This window comes from Podarcis cretensis (genome assembly GCF_951804945.1).
Source record: "Podarcis cretensis genome assembly, chromosome: 1".
NCBI lineage: Eukaryota > Metazoa > Chordata > Lepidosauria > Squamata > Lacertidae > Podarcis > Podarcis cretensis.
The window spans coordinates 68,524,874-68,547,162 of record NC_137170.1 but is presented as its reverse complement, the minus strand read 5'-3'; the positions used below and the strand labels follow the sequence as shown (position 1 = coordinate 68,547,162).

The following is a 22,289-nucleotide window of genomic DNA, read 5'->3' as shown; positions in this document are numbered from 1 at the left end:
AAGGTAACAAAGGAAGTGGCTCTGTGCCAGACAGAAGATGTGGGGTGGGGGGGGGCGTAGTTAGAAGGACATGCCTGATCTCTGCTTGACTATGAGGCTGTAGCTATGGGAGAAGAAATACCCTCTTAGGCTGTTAATGCTGTGAGCCCCTACACCATAAGCTCAGTTTGTATATATGAGTAAATAAGTCATATATCATAAAGTCACCACAGTCTTCACTGTCTCTCATTCTGAGGAAACTGAACCCTGAGTAAGCACCTAGAACCCCTGGAATCTTGCACCTCTCAGAGATTGGGGTATTGTGCAATGATATGTTAGAGAGCAAGGGACGCAGGTGGCGCTGTGGGTTAAAGCCTCAGCGCCTAGGGCTTGCCGATCGAAAGGTCGGCGGTTCGAATCCCCGCGGCGGGGTGCGCTCCCGCTGCTCGGTCCCAGCGCCTGCCAACCTAGCAGTTCGAAAGCACCTCCGGGTGCAAGTAGATAAATAGGGACCGCTTACCAGCGGGAAGGTAAACGGCGTTTCCGTGTGCGGCTCTGGCTCTGGCTCTGGCTCTGGCCAGAGCAGCGATGTCACGCTGGCCACGTGACCCGGAAGTGTCTCCGGACAGCGCTGGCCCCTGGCCTCTTAAGTGAGATGGGCGCACAACCCCAGAGTCTGTCAAGACTGGCCCGTACGGGCAGGGGTACCTTTACCTTTACCTTTTATGTTAGAGAGCAGGTACTTACTAGTGGCTACTGGGAGCAGCTGCGGGGAGCTTTCTGCCCTTGCCCTTATCTTACATACACTTCTGCCAGTTGCACTAGAACAGGGGTGCCCAAACCTTTTCCAAAGAGGGCCAGATTTGAACATGCTTTTGTTAGGATTGAAGTTGTTGAGCTTTTTTTACAATTTTACCCCAGGACATATACTGCTGCGGGAACCAACCAGATTAAATCGACCGGCAGGCCGGATTAGGCCCTCAAAACGGGCTTTGGACATGCCTGCACTAGAACTTCAGCATGTTACCGCCTTCTTTTAGTTTCTCTTTTACTTTCCAAAAGGATGAAAAGTGATGTTTAAAAAGAGAATGTGCTGAACTGAACAATCTGACCACTGATTTATTTTCTTAAAATATATATGTATCAATGCAGATTTTGTTGTATAGTTACATGCATGCTCTCTAAAACCTTGTTTTAATAGCTTCACATATTTCAGTTCACAGCACCTGCCAATAGCAAACTGGAGTTCTTTGATGTTTTTCGGCTCTCCCAGACTTGTTCAACCCAGATTCTGAGAGCTCTTCAGGTGGTGGAGCCAGCAAAATGATTTTGGCCGGAAGTCTGACATTCCTAAACAGAACTTCTTGTTTTAAGACTGCTGCCCACAAGCAGATTTGAAGTTCATTTTAGGAACCAAGACTGAAACTAAGTTTGTAGCTTTCTCTGAAAGAATTGGGGCTGAAATAATATTTTTAAAGGGTCTTGCATCTCCTGTAGATGTGCATTCTAATAATTAATGTTACTTTGCTACACTTTCTTCCCTTCCTCTTCATCAAGAAGCAATCTATACTCATTTAAGAAATGATGCTTATGTAAGGCTTTTCCTAAATGCTCCTGAACACTTCATTATCAGTCAGAAAACTCCGATGTCTACTCTAACATGGGAACACAGGAAACTATCCTATATTGATTCCGGTCACTGGTTTGTGGGTTTAGTTCTCCTCATCTAGAATCTAAGCATTTATGTTGCATTCTCTCCAGGGATTTATCCAAAAAGGATCTCCCCACATTTCTTGGCTGGATCTAGACACAAAGAAGCGCTTCAGTTAAAAGCATTGTAAATATAAACAGGGAAAACAACACATATAAATCGCTTTTTCTTTACCATTCTAGCTGACTCCCTTGTTAGGCATAGTAACCGCTAGCCAGAAATGCCAAAACAGTCTTAGAAAAAGTAGACCGTCCCTCCCCGATTATCCATTATTTCATGAAACCAACCACCCCAGCACCCTATGCTGATTCAGATTGCTAAATTGATGAACCATAGAGAAATCTCTCTATGGTTTGATGTAACAAGATTGCCCTTAATTGGGTGGCCTGACAGGAACAACTTCACCTAAACACTGAAGCCATGTTCGGAATCTCCAAAATTAGAGTTACCTAGATGCTAGCAGCATCACAGCCTATTTCTAGTGCCTATAAAATTGACTCTGCACCCGAAGCTCATTTGGGAATGGCAGCATCATAATCTTTTTAAAATAGTAACAGTTGACTAGTTCTCATTGAGGAAGGATCTGATTTGGGCTATACCACTTCATATGGGGGAGAGGCTCTTGTGAGTAGGGAAGGAATCCTTTCATATAAAAATCTAGAAGAGCAGCTGAAGGGTTCTAGCCTAAGTTTGCTTCCACACAGGACCCAAATGAGAGGCCTTCCAGAAGATCCTAACTGGTTGGCAGAGTCATGGGAGTTCAAGTATCCTGGATCCAAATCATATAGGGTTTAATTGGTAACAAGCAGTGCTTAGAGTTTGAACCGTGCTCAGAAACACACTTAGAGACCAGAAATCATCACTTTTCAAGCTTGCTATGACAAAACATGTCTCAGTTTTACATTCCTCAGAGAATATTAATCTGAATGAAACCTGTTTATTTGGGCAGAACTGCATAGTGCCTGCAAGGATCCACCTTTCCAATTAATGCAGATAAGTTTCCCCTGTAGGAAAGTTAGTTATGCAAAGGGTGTTCCTGCTGCAGCTTGTTAACAATTACTTTCCATGGGATATGTAGCAACTTCATATTGCCTAGAGAAAGAACCCGAATGCTAGAAAACCCAGCGGTTAATGAATAGAAGGAGACAGTGTTTCAAAATCCCAACATGTGGGGCAGATGAATGGATTGGGAAGACTGTCACCTGTCTCTGCGGAGTGAAAAGGCACTTTGTAACTTTTTCAACCTTATGTAGTTTCAGGATTCCTCAACTTTAGAAGAGCAAGAAACAAGACTGAATATTTTTTGTGTTGTCTCATAACTTTTTGTCACACACTTCTGAAGCACTGAGTAAGCATTTAAGATCAGGTTATTTAATTGCAAAGTGATGAGAAACAAACAGTTTTCCTTGCTTTAATTTATTTAATATTTAATTTCATATTGCCAGGACATTGGTTGAAGCTGAGCACAATTCAGATGTTTTTAGACTGTTAAAAACAACAACACCCTTCTGTACAGCACCTAGCACATATGAAATGCCTATAAATGATGCTAATATCATGCTAGCCATTCTTGTGCTTGTAAAATAAAAGGAATTCACAATCAGTGAGGGAGAGGAAAGAACACATCTGAAGGCAGTCTTTTTTAGGGAAGCTTTTAAATGTATGATGTTTGGTGTTTTAATTTGCTGGAAGCCACCCAGAGTGGCTGGGGCAACCCAGTCAGATAGGTGGCATATAAATATTATTATTAAGTGCACAAACATCTGTGGTAGCCTCAACAGCAGCATTCTCTTTGCACTGGTCATATGCAACTTACATTTGGGAATCTTTGTGCTATACCTAGAAATCATTTACCAGCAGTGTTTCCCATGAGCTAGTAGGACGCAAGTGTACAGCATACATTCCGAAAATCAGGTGGTGCTGGAAGGAAGCTGTTCGCTACATGAACTAGGGGGCTGAAGCTACTTGCCACATGGGTGGGAGAAAGGGGTACAAAAAACCAAGCAGAAGCCCCCCCCCATATCTCAACAAGAACAAGCTCACCACAGTTGCATGAATCATAGAACTGGAAGAGACCCTTAGGACCATCTAGTCCATCCAGGGTCCCTACCGCCCACTAGTGGGCGTTTCAGGATTCTAGGTGGGCGGTGGGGGGTTCTGCGGCACAAGCTGAATCCTCCTTCCATAGAGCACTGGTGGGCGGTAAGGAAATTTTACCATCAAGAAAGATGCATTAGTGGGCGGTAGGTATAAAAAGGTTGACTACCCCTGGTCTAGTCTAACTCCCTGCAATGCAGAAATCTGCAGCTGTCCCATAAGGGGGTCAAAGCTGCAACCCTGGTGTTATCAGCACCATACTCTAATGAAGCGATGTGATTTTAGTGATCCACAACGGTGCTATTTATGAAGACCACATAAATAAAAGCCAATCTACAAAAAGAGGTTGCCACTGTGGTTGTGTAAGGGCATGCAAATTATTGTGTTGTTTGGCAGGGCGGAGGAGGCAGGATTTCTTTCAATGCCTTAAAACCTGTTTTGGAGAGGCTTGTGATGGGGCACACAGGCCTCCAATCCACATAGTCAGCAGCTGCAACCCTTCGATCTAAGGAGAAGAAAAACCTCATGCAGCCAATGTAGCACACAGTTCACCTGCTGCACCCTCTGCTTTTCAGAACCCATGTCATACATTTACCTCACTCAGAACAGTGCAAGCAGATGTGCTCTGAAGCTAATTTTCCTTCCCCCAATACGGAGGAGAGGGGAGAATCACCTCAGCCTTTTGAATTTAACTGAAAACACAGAAGCAGATATAACTCTTTTAAAATGCAACCAACAGTACTGTGCATTCGGCTCCAGATTAATAAGGTAATATTACTGGCTCGGCATCTTTTTCTAGTCATACCTGTTACCACAGCTTTAGGCGAGTCAGTTTTTCCCAGACACTCCCTTCAATTTGCCTAAATTCAAGTCGAAGTTTTTAACTCAACACATGCCTCTCCTGTGTGTTCTTCACTAAAACATGCTATCAATCCACTGGCATCAGAATTGGATCTATCAGTGAGGGGCGGGGGGGAATCACTAATCTTTCAGCCACAAACACACACAAATGCATCTATCTGTACCTGTCTAAGAAAAGAACACCTGCTTTTTGTCAGAGGAGCTTGAAAGTCCACACAACTGAACTGAGACCTTGCCTGCTTTCCAACATTGTCTGGAATCTAAGTAACGATCTGTGTGACATGAAACGTAAACCATCAAGACAGTATTGAAAACTAGACCACTGAGCACTTTTAGAACACTTTGCATGCATTATGACCATTGATGCTTACAACAGCTCTATAGGAGGCATATAATTATTATCCCCATCTTGCAAATGGGGGGCTGATGCTCATGGAGCAGGAGCAATGCCTAAAGCTACCTCATGAGCTCATAGAAAAGCAGAGGTTTGATTGGATATCCCTGAGCGTTCACTCTCGTCACCACCAAAAATAATTTTAATACAGTTTCTACTCCCATCTGGCAACACACACACAAAATCAAAGGACAAAGTCAACATGTCAATTGTTAGAGAAAAAGGAAGAAATCTGCAGAAGATGAAACATAGTTTGAGGGTAATTTTAACCCAATTCTAGGAGGAGAGTGAAAGGAAACTTTTCCTATTCAATTTGCAGAGTAGTAACCAAACTGGACTTTTGTAGCAAAAGTGACACCTTAACACATTTATTACGATTCAAGCTGATTAAACCCATAAAAGCTTATGAAACCTGTCACAAAAAACCTTACCTTTACCAGTCGCCAAGGGAGGAACGCTCACTTGGGCTGTTGCCCAAGAGAAATCTCATTGCTACTAATCACAGCTTCGGTGCAAAGCAAACGACGACAGCTTTCATTCACAACCACCACCCCTAAGCCACATGCTTGTAATAAAAGCCCAACCCACACGTGAAATGCTTACAATAATTCAAAGCCCAGCCCACAAACAAAATGCTGTGATCCATTTTGTCATAATCACTCAACAGCTTTCCCACTAAGGAGACCTGTCAGAACGATCAGCTGCCGGTTCCACAGAGTAACATTTCCCCAGCTACATGCAGCATACAGTATGGGAAGAGGACGCAGTAGAAGAAAGGAGGTGGGGAGATGTGACTGATAGGTTCCTTGAAATGCCAAGATTTCAAAATGACAGAATGCCTAAACAAATGTGTTCATCCTCCAAGAGAAACCTACCTTTGTAAAATTATACAACTGTTTGGCACTGCTTCCCTCCAACCCCAACGGTTTTTTAAAAAACTGGTTCTGAAGGCATTTGGCTTCCTCATGCATTAGCAGCGAACAAGCAATAGTATGTTTACCCATCTTATCACTTACATGATGCAAAGAGAATTATACAGTCACAGACCTGGTAAAATTATTACTGACATGAGAAAGCTTGCACATTGTTGAGAAAGGGGAAGCCTGTAAACCTTTTGATGGTCCTAGCAAACATGCACACTACCCATGTATTAATTATGCATCTGTGTATTGTATGTTTGCAGTGATACCATCAGACCTGGGAGTTCAGCAGCCACCTGGCTGTCACCTTTTAATATGAGAGAGTTTTCCAGTGGGGGGGGGACTTGTTGTCTCAGCATCTCAAGTGGAAGAAAACAGACCAGGTGCCACTTTCCCCTCCGCTTCCCCCTTCCAGGAAGAATCCCAGCAGAATATCAAAAGATCTGTCCTTGTGGAGAGAGAAATATAAGTGCTTTAGAAAAAAAATGTAGCAAGAATCTTATTACAGAAAGTGTTAGACAGAAGGCAGCCTAAAGATGGCTCTTGCCAGCAGCTCCAGCAGTAATATTTCAGGATTAAACTTTAGGTGCCAAGAAACTATTGTTTCACAAAGAAAGCAAATAGAAATTATTTCTCAAGCCGATATCACCAAGCAGTCGCCTATTTGCGCTTCAGACACTACAGTTCCCAAAGAGAGAAGATTCAAATGGCATGTCTTCAATAACAGTGACTCAACATGCATGGAAGAGTTACAGATACATTTGCCTAAACCCTGCACAAAGTTTAAGTCTGCTAAAGGGCCACTTTGTCCCATTCAGTGGGGCGGGAGAGAGCCTTGGTTTCTCCCATGGTGCAGGATCAGACCCACAGGAAAGCCAGGAAGGGTGCATGAAGAGAAGCGCCTGAAAAAATCATGAAGTGTTGAGGGCGACGCAAATAGTCTGTCATATCAGATGTCAATGACATGCGAAACACTGGAATGCTTTTGTTTATATATAGAGCAGTTTATCAACAGCATGCCTGACATGCCTGAAGTTCTTAGCCACCGGAGATCTTCCACTGTGTTATGCACGCAGGAGATACTGATACACTTTAATATATACAATGCACACCAATAAAAGCAACATACATATATATTAGGATCAACAGCACCAACCACACTGTAGATGAAGTAAACAACAAATGTTAGTTACATGATTTCTTCGTTTGTTTGCTCAAAGAGCTCTAGTCAGGACCTTTAAGAAGGCCCAAACTAAACACAATGGGGGTTAAACATTTGGGGCAGGATTCAACTAAGTTGTGCTCGCACAACCTGTCTCCCTACCTGCCCCACAACCTGCCCCATGCAAATCTGCTCTGGAAGGTTGTGGAAACCCACGAAACAGGTTTAGGTGCTGTGTCAGGCGGGGGGTGGGGTGGGGGGAGAAAGGGGAGAACTTGGCATGTAAACAAACTTTGTTCCCTGTCCACATACCCCACTTAGCACTATGCTGAATTCCACCTATGCTTTCAACACCGCTCCTCTCCCTTAAGTAAATAAATAAAAAAAATTAAGTAGCAGCTGCTGCAGGGCTCCATCTTGCAAACCCCCCCCCCCAAAGAGGCCTACAAAAAGTTAAATTTACAATAAATCAAGATGGTCAAAATGAGAACAACATAAAAGAGCAACGTATGGAATAAGGAAGTTCTTAGTGTATCTGCAAGCACATGTAAAGATGAGCAGTCCTTCAGTATCCTTGTCCCAAGTCAGGAAGGTGACTTAACACATTGTGTGAACAAAAGACATGCATCCATATCAGAGAACGATAGCTGTCTTGCACCAAGTCAGACCATTGCTCCATCTATCTCAGTCTACACCAGGCTTCCCTAACCTTGAATCCTCAGGTGTTGTTGGACTATGATGCCCATCATCCCCAGTAAGTGCTCAAGGGATGGTGAGAGCTGTAGTCCAACAGCATCTGGGATCAGAGGGTGGGGAAGGTGAGTGTTCACCAACTGCCAGTGAATCTCTGGAGTATTTTCCAGTGACCAGAGTCTTTCCTAGCACTGCCTGCAGAAGTCAGGCTTGAACCTGGGATATTTTGCTCTTAACAGTGAGCTACGCCTCTTCCCACTGCTCAAGGTCCTTCTAACAAAACCGAAAAATGTTAACTTGCGTATAACTTAGAAATTTAAAGAATTTTGTTTTAATTAAGCAAAAATAAAACAATGGCGCTAGACTAGAGAAGGGGCTGCAAAGCCCCTTTGGGATCCAGATCTACATTAATAGCTTTCTGCATTTTGGGGACAAGTATAATCCATATTACACTACAGACTGCAACATTCTATGATTCTATAAAAGTAGCATGACGACAACCTAGAAAATGTGTTACGCCCATCACGATACCTCAACAGAGAGGAAGCACCATCAGAGATAAATCTGAGAATCATTTACTTCCATTGCCCACGATGTACCCAAAACTACTGTCAGGAAGCATTAGATTATCTATTCTTGATTTCAGGCAAAACACCAGGTTGAATCATTTCCTTAAAAAAAACAACAACCAACTATCTGATCTTTCATCTATCATTTGTGAAGGAAATGGAGAATAATGATCCAGGGGTACATCTTTAAGAATTATTACTTCAGCAAAAATTATTGAAGGTACATTAACATGAGATAAAGGCAGAACCTTCAACACTCCTTTGAAACGGTCAAAATTATGAAAGACTGAAGCTGTGCTCTAAAAGACAGATTTGGAAAGCAAAACATTCAAAAATCATCACCATAGATACTCACCTGTGACACACAGAGAGAGAGAGAGAGAGAAAGGAAGAATAGAAACAAAAATCCAGTCCCATCATTCAAAATGCAAGTTGCTTAGTTAGGTCCTTAATTGTATAGTTTAGGGAAAATTCTTATACAAAATATTATCCAGCTGCAAAAATATGCCAGTTCAGTGACCTGTTCCGCAACTCAATCCTTTATTATGGAGACTCGTCTTCTTCTTATATAGAAGACATGTGGCCCTTTCATGGGGGGGGGGGAGGTGAGGGGAGTCTCTTTCTGCTCAGAAACATCCCTTTGTAAAAGTATAGCAACGTTTGGGTGTCTTTCATCCACAAGGACACCACCTGTAAGACCATTTCAAAGTGCCAAGGGTCACTCTTGGAGATTACACCGCAGCGGGTTTCTCCCCTCCCTGCCAGAAAGAAGAATACTCCATGCCAACCAACAGTTGCTCTTGGCCTGAAGCTGAAGGAAGTACAGTCTGGCCAGCCAGAAAACAAGGCTTGCAGGGCAAGTTGGTGAGCTTGTGGCCCTAACTGAATATAAATGCCTGTTTACAACTCAGCCCATCTGTTTTGGCATCCTTGGTAAGGACATCCACTCCTTACCTTTCTCCTCTACTCCCCTTTCCTTGTGTCTCTTTTAAGTTTGTAAACATCTCTCTCTTTAAAAATTATATATATATGAATGAATTCAATAAACTGAAGACAGCTTCCTTCGTCAGCAACACCTTTCCCCTCTTTTCTCTAAAAAAATTTCTATTTATGAACCGCTCCAATGAAGTCTTCTGGGAAACCCAGGAACTAGCTGTACATTTTGCACCTTTCATTTAAGACGATGCTACTGCTTGAATTTATTTCCTACAGTTGTTCACGGCCAATGCTTACTTGACCGATTATCTTTTCTTCTCTTGGTTTATGTCCCCTAGAAACTCTTCTTATGCCAAACAACCCTTTACCTCACAAGTTCCTTTGGTCCTAGCATGGGCAGAGAGGGGAGGGGGAGACAAAAAGTTGCCACAATGTATACAATGGCCCCTCTCTCTACTTAATTGAATTAGCTGGGAAGTGCTGCATCTGGTTCTTAAGGCACATTTTGACCAGCTTAACAGTTTAGTATTATGTTCTTATTTTCTTGAAGCAACAACAAATTGTAACACTTAGTGAAAAGAACGACATAAATGTGTCACACTTCATTAACTGTTACAATGGTTTCCATGAAACAGGGCAGACTTTAACTCACATATTATATGGCAGGAGAGACAGAGGCCGAACGTTTGGAGATTCCTTATGGTTTAAGGCAAACAAAAGAAGATGTTCTGTACATCTGATTTCATGAAAGTGAACCAGTGTCGAGCTATAAATGGCCATAAATACCCATACAACACACCCGCCATGGCAAGCTACTTCCCACAACACAGCAATTCATGAATAATGACGCCTGCAAGTCTCAAAGGCTGGCAAATGTCCCAAATATGTGAATGAAATGGACGAAAATATAGTTATTATTTATTTGTGGAGTACTTTGTAATGTCACTTTGAAGGCTAGGAACAGAGTGGATATAGTTGTCAGGCTTGGCACACATTCCAATTAGTCTTAATTCTTTCAATTCATTGCTTCTTTAAAAAGAGGCGATGTGGCATGCATTTCTGTGTCAGCTAATGACATCTCTTCCACCAACTTACACGAATAGCTTCTAAACTGAAATTGTACAAGATGGTTGCGGCCAACCTACACAAGGAAAACACAGGATTCCAAATTCTATTATTTCCCTCCTAAGGCTAATGTGACCATGAGGGTATTTTCCAGAGTGAGTCAGTGAATACCATTAACTGTATCCCCACCCACTGATATTTTCCTGAGAATGTACCTGTCATCTTACAGGTGCCCCTGCAAGCTCAACTCCAGCACCAGAAGTGAGGCCAAGGGAGGGGTGGCCTCATGGTCGACATGGAAGAGGTTAAGCATAATCAGAACACTGTTGCATGATTCGGGGCTGCCCAATCCATTTTGGGCTGAAGCTCTTTCATGTTTCTGTCACATATACAATCAGAAGTATTAGTCTGCCATAGATTGCACCCCATACGAGATGCTTCACAAAAGGAAGCCATATGTAAAGCACTTCAAAAATTTGGGTTCGGAGGTATGGGTGCAGGGTAATAAACTGAGCAAGCGTGGAGAACATGGTGTTTTCCTAGGGTACGAGAAGGAGTCTTATCGTGTCTTGGTCACAGACACAAAGACAATCAGATTGACCAGGAATATAGACTACAATCCTAAATGGGACAGAGTTGGTGTTTTTCAGTATTACCCCATTTCTGGTGATGATGGTGCAAAAGGTGCAAAGCCAGTTAAGAGGGAGGCAAGTTCTGTTGTAGTTGGTGATAATTCTGATGCCGGTGTAAATCCTGATGATGGCACAGATTATTAGAGCCCAAAAGCCTCAGGTGAGTCTGACGCTGATTCAGACTTAGCAGCTTCATATACTTTAGCTCCTCACTGGCTCAAGGGCGATGCTGACAGAGTGGTTCCCCCCCCCAAAAAAAAAAAAAGAATGATAATCTGGCCATTTTAAGTACTCCAAGATCTCAGTGTCTTTGAAATTTTGATAGTACAAATATAAACTTTAGCAACAAATATCAGAAGATGTGAAGTATTTGAACGTACTATTTGTAGCTTTCATTTCTGTGAAGACATGAGGTGCGTAAAGCGTGTAACAGCACATTTCAGGTATAATGGATGCACACTTTATGTTGTGCATACTTGCCATTTATATTCAGTGAGCCCTGCACTTTCTCTTTCTAAACAGGATTAATGGCTATGCAAATCAGCCTTGGACTTGCACTGATTACATTGAAAGATAATTAATCAGACTAATTAACATCAAATCCAGATTTCAATGAAGTCAAAACAACCAAACTGCAAATCTACATTGGATAATGAAACTCAACTAGAAAAGAACACTATTTAGCTCTCAATGTGCATCTCATTTGCTAATGTACAATGTTTCAAAAGGCACAAGTTAATGTTTCCAAGATCTTCCCTTAATGCCAGTCTCTTATCTCTTCAACAAACCTGATTTGCTTCATATAATTTCTGGGAAGAGGTACCATTAGAAAGCTTTAGTTGACAATTTACCATTAGTATAATTCATCAAAAAGTCTTAGTGCAATGAGTCAGCTGAGAGTATGCTGATTACAGATTCCTAAGCATATGTTATCATTTAGCGTGTTTATTGCACTAAAACAGCTTTAGGTTCAAACATATGCTTTGCATATTCAAAATCAGAGATACAGACACCCATCTGAGAACTAGCAACTTTGCAACCAAGGATGCTCAGTTACACCCACCCACACACCAACTCCACCCCCCTCAGCAAACTAAAGAAATGCACCACTTCCTTGAAGGTTCCTAAATAATGCAATTAGGAGAGTAAACTGAGCAAATGCCATCACAGAAACTCCTCAGAATCTACAGACAGATTCCTTCTGTATTCAGAGCTCAGCTGACCATGGTAATCAAAATGACTAAAGCCTCAAGATTAATCAGTTTTTAGCTAAAAAAAAATATTCAAGAAAAACTCAGCCACACAAACACACGCACTCCAGTGGGTGGTATAAAGGCATAATTAGTGTGGATGAATCATTCCCTATTAATATTGAAGCTCTATGTCTACAACATTAAAATAATTCCATGTGTAGGCAAGAACTAGTTACTGCCAAAGCCAACGAGTATGGTATGCAATGATGCAATCTGAATTTAAGATCTTGCCAAACTCGCTGGGCTCCTAGTATCAGGGGTGGACTTTGGTAATATGGTATTGGTGGTGGTGGTATTGTTATTGTTATTGTTATTGTTATTGTTATTGTTATTGTTATTGTTATTGTTATTATTATTTTGCACCCCCTCAGCTTAACGTCCTGTGCCCTAAATCCAGCACTGCTAGTTTGGGCAAGATATGCAAAGTTTGGGTGGAGAGCAGAATGGTTCCATACCACTTTAGCTTCTACAGTCCACTCCAGACTTGGGCAAAGTAGAATCCGCGATGAATTCCAGTGTGATGCACAAAGCCATGTCCATCAAGCTTCTTTGTGCATACCTGATTCAGAGAATGCAAAGGGGGCTGCTTCCCCAATTCTTCTGCATAGCGAAACAAATGGTATTTTCATCACCTCTGGACCATGGCAGACATGACTGGGGCAACCTCCATGAGCATCCCAGACCACACCGGGAGAATGCTTGACATGCTTGGCGCCTCTGACACATTCCACCCATTTGCTATGCCCAAGAAAACTGTTTTCAGGAGGGTTGGTATCTGCAGCTCATGCTCCAAAACATGGGCATAGTCAGGATTTATGCCGGGGTGGGGGGCAGAACCTCAGTTTGTTAAGTATTTTTATTGTTTTACTTGATCTGGGGGGGCCCTACCCCCTTGCCCCCCTTGGCTATGCCCATGCTTCAATAATGCATCCATCTCTTCCAGCATCAAATTTCCCTTCCTGTTTTTTTTTTCCAGATGTAAGGCAGAATACATGAGCATGATAATATGTAAAGGTGGAATGGGGTGTGTGTGAGGAAGAGAGTTAGAGAAGCTGGCAAGATACCGTACCTGAAGCTTCACTGAATTGGAAGAAGGTACTGCTACTCCTTTTTCTTAAACTGCAATGGCTGAGGCTGATGGGAGTTGCAGCCAAATCATCAGACCAGGTCAGCAATGGCTGCCTTAAACTACTCATGTGAAATGTAGTGTTGCCTGCTTGTGAAATCCCTCTCTAGGAAAACTCACCTGGTACCCATGCCAACAACTTTTCAGCACTCAGCAAATATTTTCCCAGCCTTTTAACATCTGGTGTGTTTTTGTTTTAGCACTGTCTTTAACAGTTGCAAACTGTTTTACTGATTACCGTAGTTGTGCTTCCTGAGCTGAGTTTTTAATTGCCCTAGGAATTTTCATTCAAAATGTTTGAAAGAAAGACTGGATCACACACATTCATTCTGTATGGAGTGAACTCACACTGGAGTTGAAATTATGCTGACATTTTCCACAGGACTTCTCAGTCTCCACTTCAATTCCCATGCAGACCAAGCATTTGGGAACACCAACATGGGATAGGATGAGGGCAGCATTAGTGGAGGAGAAATTGTGATGGCTCTTATGTCGCTGATTACAAGCATCTTCCAATAGTGTCATTTCAGGCTCACATTTCAGACAGCACTCCCAATGAGAATGGTCCCACCAGCTGACGAAAGGAATACATTTTCCCCAGCGACAATAGATGGCTGTCTGAATGCTAGGAATAGGAGACGTCGCCTAAACAGAAGTGCTTTCTTACAGGGGAAGAAGAAAAGCCTGGATTCTGTGCAACTCAGAAACATACATACATTTGTTGTGATAGAAACCGATCTACGGGAAAGGCCCAAAGTGAGTTGGTGCACCATGCATTGACAGATTAGGGACTACTTTTAATCCTATTTCCATTCACACTGTCCAGTGACCACAATATAATTCAGGAGCCAAAGTCTGGCTAATGAGAAAAAACAAAAGCACCAGTACTGTAACCTTCCCAACAGCACTGCTGGGCCAGGGATTTGAAGGCAAATTGTATTAACTAGTTAGCTACAGATTAGGTAGAAAGCACAAACACTTCATGACCTGGTTTCAATTAAGCACTTAAAAAAAAAAACCCACTTCAAGGGTCCTTGATCCACAAATCCTGTTACATGACTGAGAATTACAGAGTATTATCAACATCTGAAAACGCAAGGGTCCACTTCAAAGCAATTCTATGCACAGTTTTGTTGACCTCAGTAAGGCTACTGTGATAAAAACAGCCTCTAATACTAATCTTGTACAATATCTATAATGAGTTTGGTCTTAAGCCTAGATCTTGCACTGCCCTACAACTTCCATTTCCAGAACCAAACTATGGTGAAAAGCACTTTCCCTGTAAATAGACTTCACCTCAGCGCTGGCCCCTGGCCTCTTAAGTGAGATGGGCGCACAACCCCAGAGTCTGTCAAGACTGGCCCGTACGGGCAGGGGTACCTTTACCTTTTACATGCAATCTAGAATGCCAGTGTTTGCCTCCTCAGATTTATGTACTATCAATACAGCAAAAACCAACAGTTATAATTTTTCCAGCAGACTTTACCTCAAGGGATGCAGAAGTCATCTTTCAAAAATGTGGAATATGATTCTCTTGACCACAACACAAAAACCTAGTGTCTTCAGATACATTACAACCAAACTGTAATCCACAACATCAATTAGAAGTGCAATTAGGAGTTTCTTTGGAAAACAGCAAAGCAGACTGATGTTTCAAAAAACCTCTATTTCATCTGAGAAGTATGCTTCTTTAAAAAAATAAAAATCAAAAGGGGATGGGTGGCAAATCAGTAGCTTCCTGCTTCATTCTGAAGGTGAGTCGAACCCCCCCCCCCCAAAAAAAAAAACAGGGCAAGTGTGGCTTCCCCAATTTGTTAGAAGAGATGGAAAAATATATCAAATTCTTAATTGATAACAACATGGTACCAATAGTTTGGGGCTGACACACACATACACACCACCCCCTGAAATCTTAAGTGCTAAGAGAATATTTTAATATGCCTATTCAGCCTAGCTCCAAGTATATTTTCCAGCCTCAAGAATGTCAGAAGTGACAATTTAATAACAACAACTTCTGATTTTATCATGTATCAATATCATGAAGTGGTGGTTAACCTCTGGCCCTCTAGGTGTTGTTTGGCTCCAACTACCATCATACCTGACCACTGGCCTTGCTTGCTGTGGCTTATGGGAGCTAGAGTCCAACAACTTGTGGAGGTCTACAGATTAGTCATCTTTGCTATGACCTATACAGTACACAAGTAAGGAAGAACTGAACAGAGGCTTCACTCCATCTTCTACAGCCTTTAACCATTTCATTGCAATACCAAACTTTCAGTAGAAATGCGTACCCATCCACACCAGAAAATGCACTGAATTACCCAGGAATCTTAACCTGGTCTACTCAGAAGTAAGTCATATTGAATTCAGTGAGGCTCGCTCCCAGGAGGTGGGGATAGTTTTGCAGTCTTATTTACTTATTAGGAAGTCCCCCTGATTTCAGTGGCTCTCAATGGGTCCTTTATGGAACCACAGACTCCAGAGAATATTTTTTGGAGTAACAATGCTTCTGTCTCATAGCAACGTTTTCCATTTGCACAGAGTGTCTCTCAAGTATAGGAGATGGCCACTCTCATCATTGCAAATAAACTAACAGTGACACTTAAATCTGCATTTCTCAGCTGCTATAAAGCTACTATCTTACAGCAAAGCAGTAAGACACAAAGCTTGTGAGATCAAAGTAATATGTTTTGGGTAAGAGAAATAATAAATCCCAAAAAGACGACAAATGTTTAAAAGACATCAACTTTACAAGACCCCAAGAGTGCATCGCAGAATATATGGTTCCCATTTCTAGTCATCATGCTTCAGCCAGACTTCCATGTTGCCACTTAAATCATACCATTGGTATCTATTGCCTTGTGTTCCAAAAGAAGAGACAACACTTTTTACCCTAGAAATCAAAAGCCATTTGTAGGACTTGAAGTTGCCTGTTAACCATTATAGGACATCCAAATATTTTTGAACTACCTTAGCCAACAATATAAAGAAAAGCTCTGTGTAATCCAGGAACCCTGCTATATTCCCCCAAGAGTGAAACTCAATAGCTCAAACACAACTCAAACACAACTCCTGGTTACCCTTATTCCAGTATAAGCCATGCTAGACACAGTGGGATTTACTTCAAGGTGAACATAGAGAGGACTGGGCTAAATCCACATTAAGTCCAAGAGCCCAAGTACATGTACTAGGAAGAAAGCTCCAGTGCAATTAAATGTAAAACATACTTCCAGCTTGTGCAGCTGATTTTATTGCAATGCTTTGACTTCTTGACAACTCCGAACCCATTTACAATGGATGACTAAAAAAAAAGACAAAGGCTCAAAGTGACTAGTTTCAAACGCTCATCAGCTTCTGTCAAACTCAAGCCTTAAGTTGTGTCTGCATAGGATACCTGTCAAAGATTGATGTGCTCAGACAGCTAGTGCATTTTGATTATGTATTTTGTGGTTTTATATACCACCAGGTATAGGATGGTATAATAAATAATAATAATAATAATAATAATAATAATAATAATAATATCCAGCTCATTACACACATATCCCAGGATGATGCAGGCCCACAGCTCCTAGTGTGATATGCTTGAAAGTATAGAGTAGACTAACATAGAGGGTAAGAGTGCATTCTTACCTATGCAAAAGACTGACGGTTTAATACAAAAAAAAACCCCACAATTTTTTTTTAAAAAACCCAGAGGCATTTACCTGGCAGCCTGCCTACCCAGAAGTAGGTTCAACTGAGTTCAGTAAAGCTTCCTCCCAGGTAAGCAAGTATAGGATTGCAGCCATAAGGAACATACTGCTGGGATTTTATTATAGATTGCATCTTTTGGCATTAAGATTTATGCCACAGTCAGCCCCAGATGTTTACTTTCATTGCAGCCAAAGTTTCAATGAGCTGGGGTTGAATGGAATTCAAGATTAGAACCTTTAATTTATTTATACACCTCAAAGCGGTTTACAAAGACTGCATGCTTACAAGCCTCATGGAAAACAGCAGGATTTACTTCTGAATAGCATGGTGGCGCTGTGGGTTAAAGCCTCAGCGCCTAGGGCTCGCCGATCGAAAGGTCGGCGGTTCGAATCCCTGTGGCGGGGTGCGCTCCCGCTGCTCGGTCCCAGCGCCTGCCAACCTAGCAGTTCGAAAGCACCTCCGGGTGCAAGTAGATAAATAGGGACCGCTTACCAGCGGGAAGGTAAACGGCGTTTCCGTGTGCGGCTCTGGCTTGCCAGAGCAGCGATGTCACGCTGGCCACGTGACCTGGAAGTGTCTCTGGACAGCGCTGGCCCCTGGCCTCTTAAGTGAGATGGACGCACAACCCCAGAGTCTGTCAAGACTGGCCCGTACGGGCAGGGGTACCTTTACCTTTACCTTAGCATCATACCTCAAGTCCAAGAACCAGCTGCTTGGAGTAGGCATGATAATATGGCCTAGTCCAGTTAAGATACCGTGTGTGTGTGAGAGAGAGAGAGACAGAGAGAGAGAGGGAGGGTGCATGCAAAAACTGTCCCTGCTGTCCACATCCCCTACATGCCGTAGTCTGCTAAAGGTCAGAACAGAGCCAGCTCTGGATCAGATGTAGTCAACATGATGTCCTCCATTTTTTTAGCACTACAACTCCCATCAGCCCTAGTCACAATGGGCAGTGGTCACAGATCACAGGAGTTGTAGTATGCAACATCTGGAATATACCATATTGGCTATTCCTGCTCTGGATAAATGATCAGAAACCCCATCTCCCGTAGGGTTCCCAGTCTCATTGAGACGTCTATAAGAAAGCAACTTGTAGGCAAGGTAGGCTCTATTCACACCTTCACCAGAGTGCAGACTGGGGAGGGGCAGCAGGCCCAGCTCTGCTCACTCCTTCATGTGCCTCTGAGCATGTGCAAAGCATGCCTCCCATCACTGTCCCACACAGTCGGAATTAAGGGCAAATGTTTCCAAAGACTAAGGAAGGGGAGGATCACAGTACTGCGCTTGCATGCAGAAAGTTAACTTCTACCCTTGGCACCTTGAGTTAAAAGAAAAGGTCACAGGTGATGTGAAGGTTGTCTGCTCAGAGATTTTGGAGAACTGTTCCCAGCCAGAGACAGTGCTGGGTACATAGTGTGCCCTGGTACAAAGCACCTCCCAGGACATTTCCCTTTAATAACATTCCAGTGAGGCTGCAATCTTAAAACACTCTGAAACTGAAGTGATCCCAGGCATTTTCCCCCTCAGAAAATGGAACTTCCAAGTCAGTGCAGGATTGGATCCCCAAGTACTTGGGAATTGAACTCAGCAGGGCTAACTTCGGAATACAGGATTGCACTCTTGAGTCTAACTGGAAATAATGGGATTTGCTCCAAAGTAAAAGCACAATTAGTATCGCACTGCAAGTTGTTTTAAAAACCCCAAGACATTCAGAAATAAGATACTCTGTTTTCAATGGAAATTTACTTCTTTTAAAAATGTGCTGAGCAGCACAATCCATTAGGAAGAAGCAAAGAGGTTCCGCCTCCCCCCATCGCAGACACAAGAACATGAGAAGAGCCTGCTGGATCGGGTCAGTGGCTCACCCAGTCCAGCATCCTGTTCTCACAGCGGCCAGCCAGGTGGGAAACCTGAGCACCAGAACACTCCCCCCCCCACCTCCTATGGTTCCCAGCAACTGGTAGTCAAGCAGCGTTATTGCCTCTGCCCACGAAGGCAGGGCAGAGCCATCACGGCTAATAGCCTCCACCTCCATCAATTTGCCTCATCCTCCTCTTTTAAAAGCCGTCCAGGTTAGTGGCTGTCGTGACATGCTGTGGCAGCGAGTTCCATAGTTTAATATAACTACCTCACCTCCCCCGCAAAAAAAAAAAAAAAAAGAGAGAGAGAGAAGAGAAGCTACGCTCTAAGTTTGCGAAAGAAAGTTAGGCGGCCAGTGAAACAAGCCTATGCAACACACCTGAGGAAGCAGCGACAGAAGACTCCCTCTCCCCAGTCCCCCACCCCAAGGGACTCGTTGCAAAGCCCCCCCGCCCCGCCCGCGGCAGGCAGAGAGCTCGACGGCGGTTTCTGCCCAGCCAGCCCGGCTTTGCGCCCCCAAAGGCGGGCGCGACGCGACTAACCTTGCCCGGTGAGGTCTGGCGGCGCTGCCGCTGCCGCGGAAGAACGCGCGGCTGCCTTTCTCTCCGCGCAGCCCTTTTAAGCAGCCGCGTCCCTGCTGCGCGCGCTCGGGCTCCCGGGCGCCTCCAAGCCCCCTCGCGGCACGCGCACCAATTGGCTCCCGAGACGGGGCCAGACGGCCGCGAGGGTCCCCACGTGATTCCCCACTCGGAGAGGAGCGCGGGTCCCGGGCGAGGGGGAGTCCCGCCGGCCTTGCTCCGGCGCGGAGGGAGACGCGCGGACCCCAGTTATGAGGCTCGAGCCTCGGGCTGCTGCTTCTGGGCTCCTGCGTGCAGCAGCAAGCTTAGCCTGCTGGTTAGAGGGGGGTTCTGTACGCTTCCTCGAGAGTCAGTCCCGTTGGTTTCAGTGGGGCTTAGTTCTGAGTACAGGGGCCTTGCAAGGGGGAGGGGGGTCTATGGAAGGGAGAATGTCAGCAGGTGCAGCTTCGCCTCCACTACAGGAGGGGGGGGGACACCTGCGGCCACCTTGAGGTTGCTTGGGTTAAAACTCATCAGAACTAGGAAGCTGACTTAAAAAGAGCCCACTCAGCTAGTATTTGTTGGTTGAAGGGAAAAATTATAGAAGGGAGAATTCCTGGAGGCAAAGGAATCCCCAACAGATATGCAAAGTCACAATATAGGCAGCAAAGTAAAGCATGGAAATAGAGGCTGTTTGACCTTTAGAATATGCCCCTCCAAGTGAGTTCCAAAAGCCCCCCTGAAACAGTTTCTTTCCCAAGTTTCCCTCTCGCCCCCCAGCATAGAAAAGAGCACACATATGGTAAGGTTAAAAATTATTGTACTTACAAATTCCCCCAAAGGCCAGATTCATGTGTTTCAGAATGATTGCACAGGCAGTAAACCTTAGCTTAGTTACAAAGTGAACTTGGTTGGTATAGAAACTCAAAAGAGTGGCTTTGAGAGCTGTGAAGCCGAACTGGAGTCACCAGCTCAACCCTCTCTACATGCTGAGTTCATGTAGACTGGAGTTCTCTCACCAATGAGTACTTGCCCCAGACTTTGATTTTGGCATCAAGGAATTCTCCTTTATTTATTTTTCCATCAACAGTATTGTCAGCGTCAGGGATGGTGGGACTTGTTTCCATTCAGACGTCATTGGACTCCAGCTCCCATCATCCTTGAATATTGACCATGCTGCCTGGAAATGATGGGAGTTGAAGTCCAACAACATCCCTGGCTCATCCCTGTCTACACTGACTGGTTCCCCATCCCTACACTATAGTCCTGCAATAGGAAAAGCTGAAGCTGGGGATATTTTCCCTTCTGTGCTATTTTCATCCTATTTCTTCCATACTTACATGGGAGTCACATTAATTTCAGTTGAACGTACAGTTCAAATAAACATACAGTGGTACCTCGGGTTACAGATGCTTCAGATCACAGACACTTCAGGTTACAGACTCTGCTAACCCAGAAATAGTACCTCGGGTTAAGAACTTTGCTTCAGGATGAGAACAGAAATTGCACGGCGGCGGCAGGAGGTCCCATTAGCTAAAGTGGTGCTTCAGGTTAAGAACAGTTTCAGGTTAAGAACGGACCTCCAGAACGAATTAAGTTCTTAACCCGAGGTACCACTGTACTTTTCCTTGTTATGTATGGTTACATGGAAGTAAGGAACTCAGTGAAACTTACTTCTAAGTAAGTGTGTATAGAACTGCAGCCTAATGCAAGCCATGATTATTCAGAAATAAATGTCACTGATTTCAATGATCATTACCTCTAAATTGGATTAGAGAGAGAACCTTAAAGTACATAAATCCCCAAGGAGTCTAGACCTGCTAATCTGCTCAACAGTGTGTCTGTGAAATTCATGGGATTCCACGGGAGTCACAATATATGTATTTCCATTTAACATACAATTGCACAGTTCCATTGACTAGTTAAATGTACAGGATGTTGCCAATTCCCTTAATTGTATTGTGGGTTTTTTCCATTATATGTTGTTTTTAAAATCCAAACTGCTGAAATCATAAGAACCTCCACTTTCAGGATTTTTCCCCAAAAATAATTACTGCCTACGTTTTTGTGGTTAAAAGCAAAGCCAGTTTGCTTCCTTAAAGGAAGAGATACCAGAAACTGGGTGGTGATGAGCAAACTAAGACTGCAGTCCTATGCACAGCTTCTTATGACCACAGTGGGACTTTTCAGAACATAAGAAGGGTCCTTTTGGATCAGACCAAAGGCTTATGTCGCCCAGCATCCTCCTTCCTGCAATGGCCAACTATGAGAGCAAAAGTCCTCTGTACAAATGGAGGTGGCGTGTAGCCACCATCTTTCCAGTAGTCTTTCATAGCCTCATTTTCCATGAATTTCTAAGTTGCCATCTGAGTTGGTGGCCATCAACGCCTCTTATGACAGAGAAATGTACTAGAACTAGAAATGGTGCTACTGTCTGATTTTTCTACGTTGCACAATCTTTTACTTTTGTGCTGGTTTTAATGGTAAAATGAAGTAGATCTTTCAAATGCTTTCAAATCATATTTGATTTATGTTTTGGTGTGTGTATTATAATGCTGCTTTGGGAAGAACGTGGCTTGAAAAAGCAGGTTACAAATCTGTTAACTAAATCAATAAATGTGCTTTGTACTTCCTTTTGTCTATCTTAAATCTCTCGCCATTTACAGCTTCATTAGATGAGCTTGGGTTCTGATATTATGAGGAAGGAAAACAGTAATTAATATCCATGCTCATTTGTGGCAGATAAGGAGTCATTGCAAAGAAAAGGAGATCCTGTTT

General features: G+C 43.3%; 1 protein-coding gene across 6 annotated transcripts in view; it reads right to left on the bottom strand.

Moving 5' to 3' along the window:
* The window catches only part of PPFIBP2 (PPFIA binding protein 2), a 106,786-nt gene extending 87,271 nt beyond the window's left edge, over window positions 1-19,515 (bottom strand). For 2 of the 6 annotated variants that reach the window (XM_079964236.1, XM_079964242.1), the window contains exon 1: window positions 5,474-5,770. The gene's annotated coding sequence lies outside the window, so the exon portion shown is untranslated. Of the gene's footprint in view, window positions 1-5,473; window positions 5,772-19,496 lie in introns of those variants that run through there. The other 4 variants (XM_079964240.1, XM_079964243.1, XM_079964241.1 and 1 more) reach the window with 4 other exon arrangements.
* Window positions 19,516-22,289: the final 2,774 nt, after the last annotated feature.